Source organism: Protopterus annectens, chromosome 4.part0, assembly GCF_019279795.1.
Source record: "Protopterus annectens isolate FY-2018-M chromosome 4.part0, PAN1.0, whole genome shotgun sequence".
NCBI classification, from domain to species: domain Eukaryota; kingdom Metazoa; phylum Chordata; order Ceratodontiformes; family Protopteridae; genus Protopterus; species Protopterus annectens.
This window is the reverse complement of record NC_056733.1, coordinates 1,618,371,213-1,618,392,600: the sequence shown is the minus strand read 5'-3', so window position 1 is coordinate 1,618,392,600 and position 21,388 is coordinate 1,618,371,213. Positions and strand designations below refer to the sequence as shown.

General features: G+C 37.5%; 1 protein-coding gene across 1 annotated transcript in view; it reads right to left on the bottom strand.

Annotated features, from left to right (window-relative positions):
- GPX3 (glutathione peroxidase 3) overlaps window positions 1–21,388 on the bottom strand; it is a 217,798-nt gene that overhangs the window by 195,213 nt on the left and 1,197 nt on the right. The gene's annotated exons all lie outside the window — the stretch shown is intronic.

Genomic DNA, 21,388 nt, shown 5'->3' with positions numbered 1-21,388 from the left:
AACTCAAATGTCTGTCATTATTTTCTGACTTCAACTATCAATGATTTATCAACAATGTGCCAGAAAAACTAAATTTTATGAGAAACAGACCAAAAATATGAGACAAAAATCTGGACATTCTGTGAAAATCTGTTCACTTGAGAGGTATGCAGCCAGCTAATTGGAAAACAGCATTACTACACTAAACACCCTAAAGACTATCTAAAAATGAAGTAAATACCTAAGAAATATTACCTTAAAATGGTTTACACTACGAAATCAGAAAAGCTACCTAAAAGACTATTTAAAATTTCAAAAATCTGCCTCACAAAAATAATATAATCCCCACCTCATGAGATATCCCACTTTTTAAAAAGCTGCTCTAACTATATAAAGCCTTGTACAGCAGACATCTCCAGCAATGACAACTAGCAGGTTATTGTACAGCAGACAACTCCAGCAATGACAACTAGCAGGTTATTGTATAGCAGACATCTCCAGCAATGACAACTAGCAGGTTATTGTACAGCAGACAACTCCAGCAATGACAACTAGCAGGTTATTGTACAGCAGACAACTCCAGCAATGACAACTAGCAGGTTATTGTACAGCAGACATCTCCAGCAATGACAACTAGCAGGTTATTGTACAGCAGACAACTCCAGCAATGACAACTAGCAGGTTATTGTACAGCAGACATCTCCAGCAATGACAACTAGCAGGTTATTGTACAGCAGACATCTCCAGCAATGACAACTAGCAGGTTATTGTACAGCAGACATCTCCAGCAATGACAACTAGCAGGTTATTGTACAGCAGACATCTCCAGCAATGACAACTAGCAGGTTATTGTACAGCAGACATCTCCAGCAATGACAACTAGCAGGTTATTGTACAGCAGACATCTCCAGCAATGACAAATAGCAGGTTATTGTACAGCAGACATCTCCAGCAATGACAACTAGCAGGTTATTGTACAGCAGACATCTCCAGCAATGACAACTAGCAGGTTATTGTACAGCAGACATCTCCAGCAATGACAACTAGCAGATTATTGCTGCTGGGTGAGAGAGCTCAGTTTGAGAAGAGTGAAGACGCACTCTGAACTACTGTCATTAAAAACATCTTTATAATGTTTACTTTTATATAGAGCTACGTGAAAATATTTATTTTAACCACCACTGCATACTACAGTTTTGCCTCAGAGGCTTTTAACTAGAAGTAGGTAGAAGTGTATGATGCTGACAGTACCACATTGAGCTAGGAGTGTCCAAAAAGCACTGGTCAGTAGTTACCTCTCTGATGTTTCTTTTCTTTCTTTGCATTACCATAGAGTGCAAATGTTGTTTAGATGAAATGTTTCCCTTCTTTTATTGGTGTGTTTCCCTCTACAGCTACTGAGTGAACGTGTGGAGAAGTGGTTAATGTGAAACTGTAATCTGTGTATAAAAATTTGATGTTGGTTAACAGTGCTATGTATTCCTCTGTAAAACTGCTGAAAACAAAAAACAAACATATGAATCAAAAACATTTATTTAGTCTTTGTTAATCAGATCAAATCTGTTAATCACAGCTGCTTTTTTCCAGGGATGGTCATGTATTTTATTTTGGTTAAGTGACTGGCTCATACTCATATCATGCGAATGGAGGCTGCATGAATCAGAAATTGTCCTGACAGATGTCTTAGCCACTATCCATGCTGCCCCCTCAAGTAATCTTACTCATACACTCACACAGAACTGGTACGTACTGGAGAAACACAGAAATATGAGATGTGACAGAAGAAGAGGACTAAGAATCCAAATCAGATTTCCCTAGCTTTTTTGGTTTCCACTAATAAAGCCTGTTGTGTTTTTATCTAGGTTTTAGCTTATATCCTATCCAGTGAAACATTCATATTTAATACAGCAAGGTGCCTAAAGCTATTGTTAAAACTTACTGACTACTGCACACTGTTGCCAGTACAAAGTCTTTACTGCATGTCTTCTGCTGTGCTGTGGTGCCAACGTACCAGTGTTGTGCTGTACCAAATACACTAACGCAGTTAACTGAGCATCAGTTAACAGCTAGTAAATGATGACTTGACAGTAGCCACCTCTTTAAATCTACCAGCTGTCTTTTTAAGACTATATCTTTGCTAATCCATTTTCCAGTAACTCAAGACACTTTTTCCCTCTCTAATTTCAGTCAACGATTGCTTTCCACTCTAAACAACTTACCCTGGGCTTCTTCATAGTGATGTGCAACATTATATTCATTGGGTCTCGTTCTCCCTGTCTATCGCCGATTTCTCTCTGTAACTTGAACAGTGTACCTTCTGAAAATTACTGATCTGAAGTCCCTGTGTTTTGCCTGCTCATTGGTACTTTAATGTAACTTCCACCCGTTCCTCAAACAAATAGCTGCTGTGGTCATTTGCTTGTCATATTTGCACACTGAGCATTTGTATGTGTTGTAATATTGTATTATTTATATACTGTAGTCTTGATTTCCATTGTTAACATACTGTTTTGATTTTCCATTTTAATTTGAATGTCTGAGAAAAAATGACTTGCCTATCACAAGTTATATATTTATATCCAAAGGAGTATGCACAGCATTCCCAGCTACATTATTTTTCAGACTAAATGTACCAGTCTTCCAAAATTTCTGGAACTATCATTAGTGAGTGATGTGTGTTAAGGTCTGTGATTTGTTATTGACTGACATAGATATGAAAGTTTTGTGTGTGTGTGTGCGTGTGTGTGTGTGTGTGTGTGTGTGTGTGTGTGTGTGTGTGTGTGTGTGTGTGTGTGTGTGTTGTTTAATATTGCTTTGTTGTTGTGAAGACATATGCCCAAAGCTCATCCCATCTGATTTTCTGGGTTTCAATTACCCCATTATTTCTTTCATTGTTATTAATTTATTTGTGCTACCCTGCCTTCCCCAGCTGCTGCCGTGCATTCTAACTGTATACCCAAATTATACAATATACCTTTTCCACCCAGTGCTAGTGACGTGAAGCAGTGTCAGATAGATATGTCCTTCCTGAATGTACCTATTAATACACCTGCCTGCCCCCCCCTGACTTTAACAGCCGTCTGTCAACCACCAAGATGACATCTATTCAGAAAGGGCCACTCTGACCCCCGTCCCCCCACTGTTCCTGCTACTGCACCAGCCCATTCTTGGACCTGACTCACTGGCACCATAGCTAGACACCCTGTTCCTGGATGTGTTTCCTGTTAGGTAATGTTATAGACTGTTTGATCTGGTCATTGTAGGTACACTCTTACTTTCCTTACTTATTTAATTTTTAGGAGTCTTACTTTAATCATAGAGTAGTTTTTGAGAAGTGGTATTTTGAAGGGACACTGGGTACCACTTAGTATAGCTGAGGGTGCTAGTGCAAGCTGTTATGCGAACACATCAACATGAAGCAGCAGTGACAATTCACTGGTCTGATGTCTGGGGAAGGGGCCTATTACACAGTACTAGTTGATTTGTTGCATTGGTTGGCAAAAGTTTAGAGGATGTAAGTAGGCAGCATATTTCTTTCATGGACCAAAGTTTCTGTTTTGTTTATTTGTTTTCATTTGATAAGTGGGCAGGTGGGTTGACCTAATATGACCCTCTTCAGCCACAACCTTGGTCAGAGAGTGACTAGGTAGCAGGAAGCTATTAACATACACTACAACTGAATCACTGTAAATAATAGTCATTTATATGGAAGTTCAAACAACTACTAACAGTTATGACAATGTTCAGGTACACACACACACACACACACACACACACACACACACACACACACACACACACACACACACACACACACACATTTAATATTGATCAATAAGTACATTCAGATTTCCATTCTTCAGTCCATATCTGAAAAAGACATTGCTTAGCTCAGTCAGTAAGATATAATGCCCATAGATGATTATATTTTACTTACGGGGAGATGCTTTGTTCTTTTATTATTGATTTTTTTTTTATTTCTTATGTAGCATCAGTGTGTATTGCTTGATGGATAGGAGTAAGGTTGGTAGGAATTAAATGTTTAGTACATATTTGTACTGCTCTTTTTTTCACTTTCAGGTAGTTTTTAGAACAATTGTTTTGCATTACGGTGGAAAATATTGGTTGTCATTTTTCAATACTGTAGGGGATACCAGGCTCCGGGATATACATATATGTATATATATATATATATATATATATATATATATATATATATATATATATATATATATATATATATATATATATATATATATATATATATATATATACATATATATATATACATATATATATATATATATATATATATATATATGGATCTACTGCTTTTGGTTGAATTACATTTGGCCAAAAATGATTTCAGGCAGCCCGCTTCACCGAAAATGCATTTCAATGGAAACCCATTTGGTCGAATTCCATTGGGTCGAAAATGGCATATAGCCCCTGCCCCACTGCAGTGCGACCTGGAGTGAGAATATAAAATTGGGGGGGGGCACAGCCCCCCACATAATTGCAGTGTATTTATTATTATATACTTGTGTATCCATTAAAAATACATTGAAACATATAACGTCAGTAAAAACTAGTTGCAGAATGGAGGCTGTGCTCACCCCCAACTTTATATTCTCACTCCAGGGTCGCACTGCAGTGGGGCAGGGGCTATATTCCATTTTCGACTAAATGGAATTCGACCAAATATGCTTTCAATCAAATATGACTTCAGTGAAGTGGGCTGCCTAAAATTATTTTTGACCAAATGTAATTCGACCAAAAGCAGTAGACCCATATATATATATATATATATATATATATATATATATATATATATATATATGTGTGTGTGTGTGTATAAGTACACACACACATATATATATATATATATATATATATATATATATATATATATATATATGTATATATAAATTCCTATCAAATGATCGAGTTTTCAGAAACGTGAAATTGATATGGTCGAGACCATATGATCGAGTTTTCAAAAATTCAAATGTTTGGAATGGAGATTATGGTACAGTGCGAAAAAGGAAATTTACCCTTTTCCTCACTGTAGTGCGATCATGGACTTGGTATATTTAGTTTGAGGGGGGTGTGGGGAGCCTGCAAAAAAAAAAAAAAAGATTTTTTTTTGTATGTTCAAGTTTTTCTTGACCATATGAATTTCGAGTTTCTGAAAACTTGGTCATTGGGATCCATGTATATATATATATATATATATATATATATATATATATATATATATATATATATGTATATACACACACACACACACCCACACATATATATATATATATATATATATATATATATATATATATATATATATATATACACACACACACACACACACACACACACACATATATATATATATATATATATATATATATATATATATATATATATATATGGTTTACTATCGTATGTCCTAAACTGCATCAGTCGGCTGATCAACATGTCGACCTTGAAATGCCAAATACAGATCATGCTTTACTATTGGATGTCCAAATGGCAGGCAATCGAGCCTGGGGTAGTCAAAACAGAGTTTTCCAGGAGACAGAATGCCGCACAGGTAACATCAAATACACTACAGCGAATGGATAGTGTACTTCAGTTATCTGAGTTTGGCATTCTGAGCAGAGTTCACGGTACAGTGAGGAACAGGGAGTTAACCCATTTCCTCATGGAGTGCGATCTCAGAGTTGGTATATATAATTTTCAGGGGGTGTGGTGCATGCAGGGGGGCTTGCTCCCTACAAAATAGTTAAGTACATGTACCGTTCACTGTAGAGTGTAAAGGTATGCTAGGGTGAATTGCATGGATGACTGATGTCACCTTCTGCTATGTTGAATACATCGAACTACAGGTGTCGATTTGTTCAGTTACAATTTGGCTGCTCTATCGATGATCCATATTCGGCATTTCAGGTCGACATGTTGATCAGTCGACCGATGCAGTTTCGGAAATACAGTAGTAAACCATAGCATATATATATATATATATATATATATATATATATATATATATATATATATGAATTCACTTTATATCCTCGAAATACTGAAATGTCGAAATTCAGTATTTCAAAGCTACAAAGTCGAAACCTTAAAACAATGAAAACTCAGTAGCACGAAATTCAAAATCTCGCACACCAGAGATTTTTAATTTAGCGCTTCTACTCCACACACACACACACACACACACACACACACACACACACACACACACACACACCTTCCTCCCCACACACAAGCACAACTTCTCTACTACATAAAAGCAGGGGGGTAAGCCCCTCAGCACCCCCCGTGTGTGGGACTGTGCCCCCACACCCCCCAACTTAAATATTCTAACTCCGATGTTGCACTACATACAAACACACACACAATACCACACAAGCTACATTCTCCTCGCACACACACATTACAGCAGCAAAACACACTAACACACACTACAGCCCCTACCCAAAACCCTTACAACATACACACTTACCTGAATACATAACCACAGCAAAACCTCTGAAGCGCGAAATTCAAAACCTCCAGTATTCCAGGTTTTAAATTTCGCGCTTCTGAGGTTTTGCTCTTTTCAGGATTCCACTTTATGTGCTCAAAATACTGAATTTCGATATTTCAGTATTTCAAGCTTCTAAAGTGAATCCATATACATACATACACGTATACACACACACACACACACACACACACACACACACACACACACACACACACACACACACACACACACACACACACACACACATATAGATAGATAAATGAAACTGTGATGGTCACCTTGAGTGGAGAAATCATTGCTTCTGGCTATCTAAGCTTAAAAGGGTCCTTTTTTTGACGGGGTGGGATTTTTTACATTTTTGACGAAGGCATTGGGTGCTGTTTTGGTTACTTTCTGTTATTTTGTTAATTTAGCTGTTTTGTCGGCTTGCTGTTGAGGTGGCATTTTGTTGCTACACTGAATTACGTTACAAGAAGTTATTTTGTTGTCCTCCTGTTTATGGACTTTCAATTAAAATGGTGCTGGTTTGTTAGTAGCAGCTGCTTTTAACCACTGAATCAAAGTTTACCATTAGTTTTCTCTACTACCATTTAGATCAGCCTATGAAGTGAGCATTCATTATTTGCCTGTTAACATGTAAATCAGAAATTACTAAAAAAAGTTGATAATCATTTACATCTGTCAATGCTAATAAAATGGATAAATCCCTTACAAATATTTATCATCTTGATGATAGATAACAATCTTACTCCCACAGTGAGAGAGGATAGTTTAATGTTCTGTGGCACAGAGACGTGACAGCTAGCCTATATATAAGTACAAGGGGGAGATGAAGTCATACCTCCGAGTATGTTAATGCTATTTCAATCTTAAAGTTTGTAACCTTGTGGAATGTTGCAGTCATACTGAAGTTAGTGGCAGTTTGTTTGCACAGATGTATTACTAGGAAAGAACTAAAAAATTAAGAAATACCATGTTGGTCCTGTAACAAAAAACACAGGCATGATGTAACACCTTTTTTGGACCAATATAGTTTTTTACAATTAAGTGAGCCATTGCACTAGCATGAGACATTTGACAGGAATTATACAGAAAGAAACTGCGCCATTGTATGCCTGCTCTTCTCCATTTTATTACAGAAAATGCTACCAAAAAGATTTTATTGGAAATATTTTACTGGGTAGGCTGATGAGGTTCCTAATTACTAATTTTCTTGCTGACAACAGACATCATAGCTTCATCTAGCAGAGATGCATTTCTCTGGCTTCAGTAAGATGGACAAGGGTAGCCCAGCCTTGATATAATATCTGACCCTAAGAACTCCTCTGTCGCTGTATCACACAGGAGGTTGTTACAGAAATTGTTTTGGGGCAGCTTGTGTTTAGAACAGAGTTTTCAGGAGCAAATTCTGCAAACAATGGGATGCCACAGTGTTTGCATTGGGAATGGTTCTGTTTAGTGTGTGTTGGCTCCCGGTCAGAACTACAAGACCTGTAGTCCATCAACTTTGAAAAATAAACTGCAGTTGTAAGAGATACAGCAAGTTCAACCAAAACACAGCACCCCTGATATGAAATTTATTGTTTGAGAACTTTCATCTTGTACTGTTCAATGGACTTCTTCAGGTACAGGAGATGTTGATACTCAGTGTAACACCCCTGAAGCATTTTTGCACCCCCCTTGTGGTGCTCAACATGGGGCAACATCTTCACACTCCTACTCAGTATGTATGACCTTTGAGTAAGGGGAGTACTGCAAGATACTGAAGCCTTGGACTTAGGATAGCACTGCACATAATTATAAACACAGCCTTGATATTTCAGGGATTGCAATTCTGTTTTTTGGAATTTCAGCATCTGTGTCAGATAATGTGCTAGTGTTGAAGATCAACTTGATTGCTGAGGACACTGAGACTGATATGTTTTATATAATGAGATGGATAGTCTCCGGATACATGAATGGAAGGTTGCATGCAATGGACAGGTATCATCTAAAATTTACTGTAGAAATTATATATACCTAGATGAGGAGAATTTATAGAAAATATTTAAGCTTGGTGGGGGTCACCCAGAGTATGAAACAGGAAGAAATAAATTTGAATGTCACAACACTCCTTCAGCTGAATTATTCTGTGTGAAAAGCAGGAGTGATGCTCAAAAAAATGTTGAGATCCATAGCACAAGGAGTGGATTCTACATATGCTGGGTCATCCTTGTTGTCCAGGGCACTAACACGGCTGCAACATGAGTGCTGTACCAAGTTTTGGCACTCATGCCTATGAAGAGAGAGACATTAGCACTGTAAAAAAAAAAAAAAAAAACAACATGCAACAGGGTTTCCAGAATGGAGCAGAAAGAGGAGATGCTTGGATATTACAGATTTAAACAGATGGCCATGAGTATTCAAGAAAAGAGAATAGCATGACCACTGGGAAGCAAAACACTGTTAGGAAGTTAGTAGTGTGGTAGAATTTTAGAGGAAAGGCAGAGTTTGAGTGAAATTGGTCATGGGTGGTAGCTGAAACTGGATAATTTCAAGATGGGCTTGAGTAAATACTATTGCATGGAGATGAAGTAGGACCCTGGAATGTACTACCTTAATTAGTTGTATACTGTAACTCATAAGGTGTCAAAGATTCCTGTACGGAACAAGAGAGGGTGTGTCAGTCGACACTTGCTGCAGATCTAAGATCAGCTCAGTATATAGCATGTGTCCCACTGTCAGCATAGCTACATATTCATATCTCTCAACCTCTTATTGCAAGAAATCTGGGCAAAACACTACAAAATACGGGGACAAAGGTCCAAAAATAGGGACATATTTTAAATATTGCTCTTATAGACTTAGAAAGTTTCTAGAGTAACAGGATTTGGTTTAACTTACATTTTCTGAAGGATTTAAAGTCTGAAACTCAAATGTATGCCATTATTTAGTGAGTTCAATCCTCAGATCATCCCTGTGATTTCTCAGAAAATCACAAATTTTATGGGGAACAAGCCAAAAATATGACCCGAAAATCTGGACGGTTGAGAGGTATGCATATTATTCTGTGTCTTCTTGATATCACATTGTATTTTGAGTCAATGCATTTTTGATTGAAATTTTTCCCTATTTTTTTTTATTCCTGTTGCTATTTTTGGGGTAACATATTCTTTATAGACAAGGAATCATACAAGGTATTGTTAAGTTATGTTTCCATTTTTTTTAAGTTTCCTCATTTCTTGTTAAATAATAAGAACTCCTGCAAACCATACACACAACTTTGTAGATAGCAGGGGTATGTTTTTTATTCTTTGGTATTTTAAGTGCCTAGACTTGTACAAAGCACATTTCTTTAAAACCTTGGGGAATGGAATGATCAAATCTAGCTTGACACTTCAATGCGGGGTGCTCTCATAGCCTCACAGTACAAACCTACTGCAGAAACATTTCACATGATCTTCAACAGATGGTGAAAACTGCAAGAATAAGCAATATCACGTGCTTCAGTTTACATAAACTCACATTCTCTGAAAACTGGTCCAGTGGTTTCTAGGATACGGACCATGGCACTGAGGTCCAAAGGCTACAAAACATGCAAAACATCTGCTATGAGACAAGAACAATTTAACCAGTATAGTTAGGCTCTCTCTTCCCATCCAGTGGAATTCTTGGTTGCACAGGATGTATGTTTTGATACAGGATTTCTAGTTTTAAATTTATGCATTTGTCACTTGTGTGTGTAGTCATCTGCAACTTAATTTGTTTGTCACGAGCCTGTTAGAGCGCAGTCAAATAATACATTGTTCCTCAGGGTGTGTTCATCAGCTTATACGATCAACTAAAGGAAGAGCAACGTATTTTTGTACTGGTATGCTGGTATAATGGCTTGCATATTTCTTGTAATTTTCATGTGGTGTTAGAAATTGATACATACTAAGAGAACTCTACATGCAGCATGGTGCTACAGCCTTTGCTAAAGATCAGTGTGCACTTCAGTGTTAAGGGTCCAGTTCTATGTATTAATAATTTTGGCACTAATTTATGAAATACTTGCATCATCCCAATAACTAACCTTGGGCTTCATGCCTACTAGTTTTCTAACAAAATAGACTAGTGTTCACATATATCCATGTCTTCACACTCCGAACAGTATGTTTCACTGTATACCGTGAATTCTGTTACCACTAAAAATGCTGTCTGACCCTTTCATGGACTGCATTGTTTTTTTCCACAACATGCTTCATTGCATGTACACCATTTGACCCTGTTGCACTGATATTTGTGTAAAAAGTTTTTTTGAACAACTCATAAACAATATTAGATATGAAATAAACTGTCAGGCAACTTGTAGAACTGCAATGGTTGTCTATCTGGCTACCTGCACACAATGTTCAAGCTTTTATGTAGGCAAATGTTCAAGGATATTAAAAGAACGAATTATTGAGCATAAATCAGAGATGAGAAGAAACATTCATTCTAATGCTTTAGCACAGCACAGGACGGATAAAGGTATAACACACAATTTTAAATTTAAGGTTTTAAAAGTGATGAATAGAAGCCTAAGGTTAGGTGATATAATTAATAAACTAGACATCTCTGAATACAAATGGATTATAAGGTTGCATGCAGATAAAAAAACATGTTTAAACAATATGATTACTGTTAAACCAATGTTAGAATTTAAACAGAAACAGTACCATTGATTGTCTGAATACACATTTAGATATATATAATGTTTTATAATGCAAATCCTGTATACCTGTATAAGATGTACTTGCTTCTATATGTATGAATATTTTAATAGAGGTATATAATTTTAAATGTTAATTAATCTGCTTTCAGATTATGTTTTTATAGGATTGCATGTGTCAGGTGGTTTTGATGTATTGAGTATATATATGTGTGTTTAAATTTAAATGTTATTTGATCAACACTGAGGAAGGGACATTCCCGAAAGCTTTGTTTTAATAAAGTGAGTTTTTCTTATTCTATTCATTTTCTTGGGCGAGGCTATGATTAAACATGACACTTAGGTGAGGTGCCAGTTCATTTTGTAGTTCATGTAGTACACAGCCCGGGATGTCATCTGGTCCTATGGATGCTGTATTCTTAGCTTTGGAGACCGTAGTCTCTACCTATGTGGCCGTGATTACCGGAATTTGGCAATCTTTTGGTACTGAGATGGGCCCTTTAGGAAGTGAGAGGGGGGTGAAGTTGACACTAAATCGATCTGCCAGGATATTGGCAATATCCTTGGGATCAGTGTATTTAATGCCAATGTCTTGTAGCTCAGAGCAGATCTGAGCATTGCCATTTACATTCTTGACATAACTATAGAATGCCTTGTGGTTGTCTTTGGAATCTTTGGCAATTTTATTTTCGTAACTAGTTTTTGAGGTTTTTATGAGGGATCTTAGCTTCTTACTGAGGCTGGCAAGGGAATTTTTTGCATCCTGGGATTTTCCTCTTTTTTGCAACAGTTTCTTCCTTCTGTTGTGTAGTTTGTTTATAGTAGGGAACCACCAGATTGTCTTCCTTTTTTTGGAGGAGAGCATCTTGGTTCTATTTGGGATGGCATGATTCATGCACGAGTGGATGTGCTCGTACAGTGCCTTAGTGTAGGATTCAGCAGTCAGACTTTCAGATCCCATCTGCATGGGTGTCAAGAAGTTTGTCACTTCTGACTTGAGTAGCATGAAGTTGGCTTTGGAGAAGTTTTTTACGGCAGTTTCCTTACTGGGGGTGGGATGTGGATGTCAAGGGTGATTTGCTTATGGTCAGACCTGAGCAATGAGGGAGTGACCACTGGTGTGGAGCATCTATCTGCCATGTTCGTAATGACCAGGTCTAGGATATTGGAGCCCCTGGTGGGACAATGGATTAGTTGATCCAGGGCAATGGAATTTGTGAACTCCAAGAACCACTGGGAAAAGGTATTGGTACCCGAGTAGTTTTCCCAGTTAATGGCAGGGTAGTTGAAATCACCCAGTATTAGGGTGTTTGGTTGTATCTTAATATTTTCCAGTATGTTTAGAAAGGTGTAGTGAGAATCTTGGGGCATGGTGGGGGATCTGTAGCAAGCTACACTTTGGATTGCAGTCTTACCTAGTGTTAGTTGCACCTGGAGAATTTCAGATGCATTGTGTTGGGCAACTAGCCTGGGGGTGTGAATATCCTTGGTGAATATGGACACTCCTCCACCTTTAGTTTTTCGGTCTTGGTTTGGTGGCCAAAAAGTGTGGTAAGAGTTGTAGCCTGGTATTGCAGGGGTGATCTCTGGATCCTTGAACCAGGTCTCAGTTACTGCACAGACATCAATGTTCTCCATTTTTAGGAGTGCCTCGATAGAGTACATTTTGAGGTTTAGACTTCTGGCATTGAGTAGCATTACCTTCAGATTTTGCATGCTTGTATTTGTTATGGTGGTGGTTTTGTCCTTTGAACCTTGCCTAAAAAAGACTTTATAGGGGTGGCTCTAGCTTTAGCCAGTAACCTGAATCCCAGGGGTGAAAGGTGCAGACCATCTCTGGCAAAGCATCTTGGTTTGTCGATCATGTCTTCCCAGGCAGACAGATACTCGATCCCCTTTGAATGACACCAGAAGCTTAGCCAATTGTTGAAGTCAGCCATTTTGTCCTTATACTGTGGTATCATTCTGGGTGAAGGCAGGATGCTACTCAGGGCTAGGGTCATACCTGCCTGGGCCACATGATGCGAGAGCTCTTCCATGTCTCTTTTCATGAAGTCCAGGGAGGTACGTCTCAAGTCATTCACTCCAACATGGACAATGACAGATTCATATTTGTACTTGTGGAGTGAGTTGAGTGCATGCATTATGCGGTGGATCCTGGCACCCAACAGGCAGCTGACTGTAATTTTCACCTTGTTCAGCCTGGTGAGTGGGACATCTGTGTGCCTGACTATAGAGTCACCTAAGACTAAAGTTTTGGGTACATTGTCTTGCCTTAGGGGCTGTTGTTGGGTGGCACACTGGTGTTGTGAGCTATGTGTCACTTTGGTTGTGACTGGTGTTTGTTTGCATTTCAGCTTCAGAGGTCCTTGTTGCTTGGGCAGGTTAATGTTAAGGGCCTCTGCATATGTGGGTTTAGTGTTGCTATGTGTGGGTGTTGATGGTGTGGGTTTTGAAGGGATATGTGTTGCTTGAGGTTTAGTGCAGGTGTTAACCTTCTCCTCTTGACTATCTAGCACAATCTTGGCTGGCGAGAGCTTTGCTTCCAGTTTGGCTATGTAAGTGCATCTCTCACAGGTTGTAGTGTATGGTGGTAGGAGGAGAGGGTTGTGTGTGTATCACAGGCAAGGTTTAAGTCTTCAGAACTGGTAATTCTGGTACTGTTTGCTTTGTGGATATGCAGGAGGTCCATCAGAGTAGGGTCTGACAATCCCCTGTATGTCAGGTATATATATCTCCCCTCAAAAGCTTGCAGGAGACAGAACACAGTGATAAGGCTTTGAGGTGGTCCCCATAGGATACCCTACCTATGCCCTGTATCCCCCCAGCAAGCAACCTCGGTGGATGTGCCAGTTGCTGGATATGCCTAGTTAGGTACATAGTATTTTCCATACATCTACAACCATTTAAATCTAACATATTACCCAGTGTCATGTCTAAACACACTTCCCTCTACCTTTCAGTTCTTCTTGATTGGTTTTAAATGTTTCTAATTTTTTTTCCGAAATAGCCTGCCCTTCTGGATTTCATTAAAACCCCTGAAGTATTTTCAAAAGTTTCCATCGATTCTCCTTCTCTTGCCTTTCTTTTAGGGTGACTAATTTTAAATATCTATTCCTTCTTGTCTATCTCCTCTCTCTTACCTTATGAATGTTATTCTGCTCCCTAATTTTGTAAACCTACTGTTGTATAACCCATCTGTTCAGAATAGCTTTAGTTCTTTCTCGTATAAGTCTGTTTTTAATACAGTGAGGTCTTTTGCATTTCATTTATTGTACTTCTAATCTGACTTCCTGTTACAGTTGACTTTGTTAGAATTCTCTTTGCATGGTTATTCTAATTTGACAATTACTAATGTTAGTTGATGTGTTCTCCACTGAGAAATGTCCTGTGCACAGCTGAATAGCCGGGTGATCAAATACAAACAAATAATATTAAAGTTACCTTAGTCACTCATGGTAAGCAGTCTGGGAAAAATCTCTACCCTTTTTTCTGTCTTTCTGTACACCTTCTAAAAACATCCTCAGAAACTCAGTCTCCAGAACTGTATGCAGTACTCCAGGTTAGGCCTCACTTTTGGTGCAGAGGAGGATGAAATTCCTCATTCTTTTTTTCATTTTAGTCATTCTCAGTAATTCATCCAAATATGCAGACTTTCCTTCATTCTTGTTATATAGGCACATCCCATTATGCTTGTTTGCACCAATGCTATGCTGACAGAAAGTTGATCATTTCTCTGTTGTAGATCAGTGTGTTCTCATCTTATCACCCCTAAATTTATTACTAAATCTTTCATGTCTGTTATATACAAAGAAGCATTAACCCCTCTGCAGTATCACTCATAGAAACATTTAAAAGGACTAAACTTGGAAGTGACCCTTGATCATACCACTGATGTGCAGTGATCATGGGGTCATAAAGGTTAATTTGTTGCTAGATAATTCTGCCAAACTGAAATCTAAGCCAATACATAGAAGGTTAATTACAGATTATAGGGAAGCAAAACAGTCACTATGTAAAACTAAATGGAGTGATGTGTTCAGTGGAAAAACTGCAGATGGAATATGGAAAGTTTTGAAAGAGAAATTGTTTGAGTGCAAAAAGTCAAAAAAATGTTTAACATCAGGATCTAGGCACGCAATATCAGGGGGGTATATTTCCATAAGAACAAGATACTTGATTAAGGTGAGAGACAAAAAATATAGCAAATGGAAGAGAGGTCAAACTCAACTTTGAAAACTGAAATAAATGAGCTGGACAAACAGATTAAGCATAATGTTAGACAAGATCAAGAAAAATTTGAAGAAAATTTATATAAAGATATTGAGCATAATAGGAAACCTTTTTATAGATACATAAGACATGGAAGGAGTAAAGATATACAAATTGATAAACTGTGTCCAGATTCTAAAATTTATTCTCAGACACAACAGATTATAGATATATTTACAAAATCTTATGCAAAACAGTTTGGCTCCACAAAAGGGGTGGTAAGTTGTCCTAGTGACATCCAGGTAAGCCCAGATACTGGAATCAAATTAGATTATATTGAAAAAGAACTGTGCAATCTGGATCCAAACAAATCGCAAGGGGGAGACGGAATAAATAACAATGACCTGAGAACACTTAAGCAAGAACTTACACTGCCATTACATCTATTATTCACTAGGTCATATAAATATGGGGAGATTCCTCAAGATAGGAGACATGCACTTATTAAAACTGTCTTTAAGGGAAAGGGGAGTAGGACAAACCCAGAATCATATAGACCCTTAAGTCTACTTTCATGTTGTGGAAAAATAATGGAGTAGGTAACACTGGATAAGTTATTATCAGAACTGGATAGGTTGGGACTTGAAACCATATACCAGCATACATATGTTAAAAATAGATTTATTACTACCTGTAACACGATGTTCTATAACAATTTCATAACAGCTATGAATGAAAAATTGTGCTGTGGTGTGATTTATATAGATTTAACTTCAGCATTTGAAAGGGCCATGCACAAAACACTGATCAATAAATTAGTACAACTAGGTATTGATGTACTGTTGATAAGATCGATAGCTGCATGGCTTACAAATAGGAGATGTCAAGTATCACACACCAACTGGACAGGTGAAATCCTTGGTTACAGTCAAGGTGTTCCACATGGCTCTGTACTAGGTACTTTTGTTTAGACTGTATCTTTCAGACCTTACTTTTTCATCTGAGGTGTTCTACAGTCTAGATGCTGACGGCCTGAAATTGGTAAACTGATTACAAGTGATACAGATAAGGCATGTCTGCAAAATAATTTGACTAAATTGACCATTTGGGCACAGGAGAATAATATGTTGATAAATACATCAAAAACTAAGCATATGAGAATTGGGAGACATAAACTGATAGGTGAATATTTAATATAGCACACAGTGATTGAAACTGTAGACTCATTTAAGGACCTGGGTATATGGTTAGATTCAGCTATGAGTTTTTCTAATCATATCAACCAATTGGCTAATGATAGTTATAGAATTATAGGTTATATAAAAATATTTATAAAGTCTAGGAAATCAAACATAATGACATCATTGTTTGTTAGTTACATTAGACCCAAACTTGAGTATGGAATAACAATATGGAAACCCTATAGGAAAACAAGCATGAATAAACTGGAAATAGTACAGCGGAAATATACTAAGGGCATCCATGGATGTGAAAATCTAAGTTATTATGAAAGACTAAAATATCTGAACTTGTACAGTGTCTCTTACAGATATTTAAGAGGAGATCTTATTCAGGTATATAGGGTATTTAGAGACAACTACCTCTGGGAATGTTTGGGGTTAACAAAAAGTACTAGAGAATCATCAGATAACCTATGTAGGAGATTCTATAGGAATGAGAAGTGTACTAACTGGTTCTCTGACAGAGTAGCTGATGCTTGGAACAGACTACCAAATTACATTAAAGCAAGTACTAGTTTAGATATTTTTAAGAACAGCCTGGACATTTATTATGGGAACAAGTGTTTTGGCAACTTGGCACGCTAAAAGGGCTTTAATGCCCGTGCTTGAAACATTTGTATGTATGTATGTATGTATGTATGTATGTATGTATGTATGTATGTACTGTACCTTTCCTGTGGATCCATTTACGACTTCTCTGTATGTTCTGTTGCTCAACCAGTTTTTAACACAAAACACCACTATATGTCCACTTTAAATTGATTAATTTTGTTAACCTTTCATGTGGGACCCTGACAGATCTTAACATCACCTAAGTAACTCACATCTGTAGACCATCCAGTCTTTATTACTTTGGTGACCTAATAATTTATAATAGATTTCTGTCATTTTCTATAGCACTCAGTTAAGTTTATTGTTTTACCTCTTCTGATGCTGATGTGTGTACTTGCATTTCAGTGGAGGCGGTTAGGTTCTACAGGTTTGGTCTAACATATTCTATGTTATACTTAATCAGTGAGATAAGTCAATATTTATTTCTCTCTCTCTCCTGTACATATAAATGAGCAAATAAAGTTTACTGGAAATTTTATATTTTAAGCTACTGTAATCCCTGTATGTTATCAGGCTTACAAATCTGCATTACTCATTGTAACAAACTGTGCAATCAATTTAGTGTCCTGTTTACTATGTTATTTGGAAAATCACTGGTAATATACTACCCTGTGATGTTTTGCGTCACTAGGCAGGATAGCTGCAAATGTAAAGAAAACAGAACTTTATAGTCACAGTGACATGAAAGGTGGTGACAGATAAGAAACAGTGAGACCCATCTGGTATGGCCTTTATACATTGCCTGATGAGGGTCTTGCTGGAATCTAACTTGTATTCAGCTTATTCACCTTTTTCCAACTACTTTTCACTGAACCTTTACATCTGCTGATTGTTTTTGTTCTTTTTCTTCTTCTCTCTAGTTCTATATCACTGATATCTGGAACCTTCTTGCCCCTGTCAACCCATAAACTCCTAAATCATTGCTAGCCAGTGACACTCCAGTATTACCCTTTCCCAGATGGCTTCCTCGTCCCTGACTGTGATGGGGTCTTCAGAATATTAGACTATTGGCTGGCTACATTGAGGACAGACCCAGAGATATGCTGGGCCTTTCATACAGTGCCTGGAGTTCCCTAGTCCTGACCTAGTCTTGGTGCATTAGTATGCAATATTGCAAGAACATTGCATCATGTTCTGGTGCATATAACACTAGTATTTGTGCACTTCTTGCAAACTTTGACTTGTGTTATTCCACTGAGCTCCACTAGGAGGCAATCAACTTGATGATGAGACCTGCTCACACTTCCACTGTATTTTCCTGCAGAGAGCGAGAAAGACCAACTCTCAGCAATTTGATCTTCTCACTCATTGCTGACTCTCAGCACACAAGATAGCTAAATCAAAGTTGTAGGTTACAGAAGGATTGAACACTCCCACCCCCATTAAATGGTAATTTTGCCAATGTTGATGAATCAACCACATTGTTAGGGAGCTCGTTGCTTGTATTTATAACTGCCTCACTAAAGAAATGCTTCCACGCATCCATCATTAATCGTGCATAGGTTTTACATAGTTCCCTCTTATGAGGGTAATTTCCTCTCATGAAAAACATTATCATGTTGAGCTCTACTGATGTAAGATGTCTGAATGCCTCATTATTGGCTTACATAGCCCTTCTTTCTTCAAGAACCTGCTGGAAGGACAGATGTGTCTCCCAGACTTTACCACACCTTTGGAACAGACTCCCACTTCATGCCAAATAGAGCACCTCATTGGCCCTCTTCAAATCCAATCTGGATGATTGGATGGGTAAACATAACTTTACCCCAGGGGTTCCACCAGTGTCCTTCTTGGACAGGGGCAATTTGTGCTGATTGTGTAAATAAGGGTAGAACATTGCTAGGCTTGTAAGGGCCCTAGGGCTTATGATGATCCTATGATCCTATAAGTGTGTACACATTCAGTTCCATTACTGTTTCCTCACATGTCTTCCAACATAATCCTTGTACTGTCCTGGTGGCTGTCCTCTGAATAGCCTTAGTCCTGTTTATATCCTTACAAAGATGGAGGGATCTTCCTAAACTAAACATAATAATGGGTCTCAGCAGTATATTTTATATATATATATATATATATATATATATATATATATATATATATATATATACACACATATATATATATATATATATATATATATATATATATATATATATATATATATATATATATATATATATATCTTTCCATAGTGTTCCTGTTTAAGTTGGTGGTGCTAGATGTTTGGCATCTCTCATGATAATTTTTCATACACAAGTCATAAAACAGAGCACCCTAATGTTTCTTTCTCTCTGTCTCTCTCTCTTTCTGTTTTTATTTTCACTCCTTAGACAATTATGTAGAAACTATGCTTAGAAAATGCAACACACACACACACACACACACACACACACACACACACACACACACACACACACACACACACACACACACACACACCCACACTCACACACACACGCACACACACAGTGTTTATCCCTCCAACTCTGCATACATGGATTTTCTTTTCACATGCTTTTCTGCAATAAAGAAACCATAGTGCACCCCAGAAGGCCAGATAGCACGAAGAGCCTTAAAAGCTTCACAACATTCATGAATTATTTCTAAATGCAATGTATAGAAATATATTTGTACAAAAATATATCTATCAAAAATTGCATTTTCTCTGCTTTTTCATACAGTATACTGTGTTTTTGGGCAGAAGTAATTTCATAATCTGTATTTAAACTGACATTAAAGCAGAGTAAGTGCCAGAACCTTCCATCCTGCCCACTAACAAGTATAGATCACAAGGGGCATACTGGCCATATGGACTAAAAAATATTCTTTGCTGTGTTTGCTGCTGTTTAATTGTATTTTGCTAAACATCATTTAGTTCCTACAAGAAATAAAGATATTATGGATGGAATATTGGCTAGATATTTAGCAGATATATCTTACATCCATGTTTACTTCACTGTAAAACACATTCCTGTAGATGTTATGAATGGATTTTGTAAAGAGCCCTCAGCGTTGTAAATTTCTTACAAACTGTGCATAATATTGGTAATTCAGTAACTCCATAACAGTTTTGTCAAAGGGCATTGCTTTATGTTTGGTCCTTTAGGTTTATTCCTTGCGGTGGCTTTCCTAGACTTCCATCACCAGAGACTGTTCAGAGACTCATTTAAGGCTTTGTCTTCATTTTACATATGTATTGGAAATACACTGTTATTTAAGTAGTTTCTTCAGTTGCTGACCAGAGACAGCAGTTTCAAAATAAGGCACACGTACCAATGTCATAACGTGCAATATTTGTTCTGTGAAAGCATACTGCACAGATTTTAAATTGTTTTCAGTTTAAATCAAAGACTGCACATGTATCAGCCGTAGGTAAACCTACAGCAAATGTAAATCTGTTCTTCTTAGTATGTTTAGAGACTTTGGGTAGGGTATGTCAATACATCGCCTTCACCAAATCTATGGATTTGTGTCACTTGATAATTCTGCATTAAGAAAAAAATTATTAAACTGGAGCATCTGCTGATGGGTTCTTTCTATTTGATGAGATAATAAAGATGGTGTTTATTAGAACCTGTCTTAGTATTTTAAAAAAGCCTAATAACCATTACATGCAGAAACTCTGAGGTTAATTAAAACAAAAAACTATAAAGGATCATAGGGAGTTGCTAGGCATGGAGCCTAACCCAAATTTTCAGTTGCTTCAAAGTACTGTCTAATTGTGTGACTTGCTCAAGGTCAGGCGGTAGGCAAATGGAAGCTGGAAGACTCAAAATCTGCACCAAACAAATAACTCATCAACAGCTCACAGCCTTACTCCTTTGTGTCATTTGCCAGTTTCAAACCTTGACTAGGAGTCTGCTGAGTGTGGTAAAAAAAGCATCTGCACAATGCAGTGATGGCTGAGATGTGAATGTTTTACAGACAGAAAAAAAATCTGCTCTGATGAAGCAGTGCATGTCCTAGCAGTGATTACCTGTAGCTCACTGAGTACTTCAAACTGATGTTGCTTATTTGTCTTTTGAAGAAGTGTTTACTCTGCTTAAACTGAGTAAAGCTAATACTAACCAAACCAGTACCTCACAAAGAAAATTTATCTTAACACTCCACAGTGCACATCTGAGACACAACTGCAGTTTA